This window comes from Bison bison, unplaced genomic scaffold (genome assembly GCF_000754665.1).
Source record: "Bison bison bison isolate TAMUID 2011002044 unplaced genomic scaffold, Bison_UMD1.0 scf7180017864174, whole genome shotgun sequence".
In the NCBI taxonomy this organism is placed as follows: domain Eukaryota; kingdom Metazoa; phylum Chordata; class Mammalia; order Artiodactyla; family Bovidae; genus Bison; species Bison bison.
The window spans coordinates 2,085,957-2,086,387 of record NW_011494746.1 but is presented as its reverse complement, the minus strand read 5'-3'; positions in this window follow the sequence as shown (position 1 = coordinate 2,086,387).

Below are 431 nucleotides of genomic sequence, written 5' to 3'. Positions count from 1 at the left end.
GCGTCCTGCCCTTCTGGGAGGGCGGCAACCGAGCGTCGGGGCGATGGCCCCGGCTGGATGGGTGGAGCCTTGGGGGTGACCTCTCCTAACCCCGATCCTCCCCCTACACACACATATCCCGCGAAGTCCGGGGGAGAGTGTGTGGGCGGCGGGTGTGCAGCCGGGGTCAGATCTGGCATTCCGCCAACACCCCAGTTAAGTCTCGGTTATCCGAGCGCCAGCCCCACCCTAACCACTGCGCTTCCCGTCCCCGGGGATCTCCTGGAGCAGAAGCTCAAGCCTCCCTCGCCTGTCCACTGGTTTCACAAACTTTTTGGGGAGCATCTACTCTCAGCATCTAATCTAGAGATAGCTGGCGGCTCCAGTCTGAATGCCAGGCCCCAAACAGTCGATCCAGAACAAAGGGGGATAAAAACCCTGCCTGGGGGGTG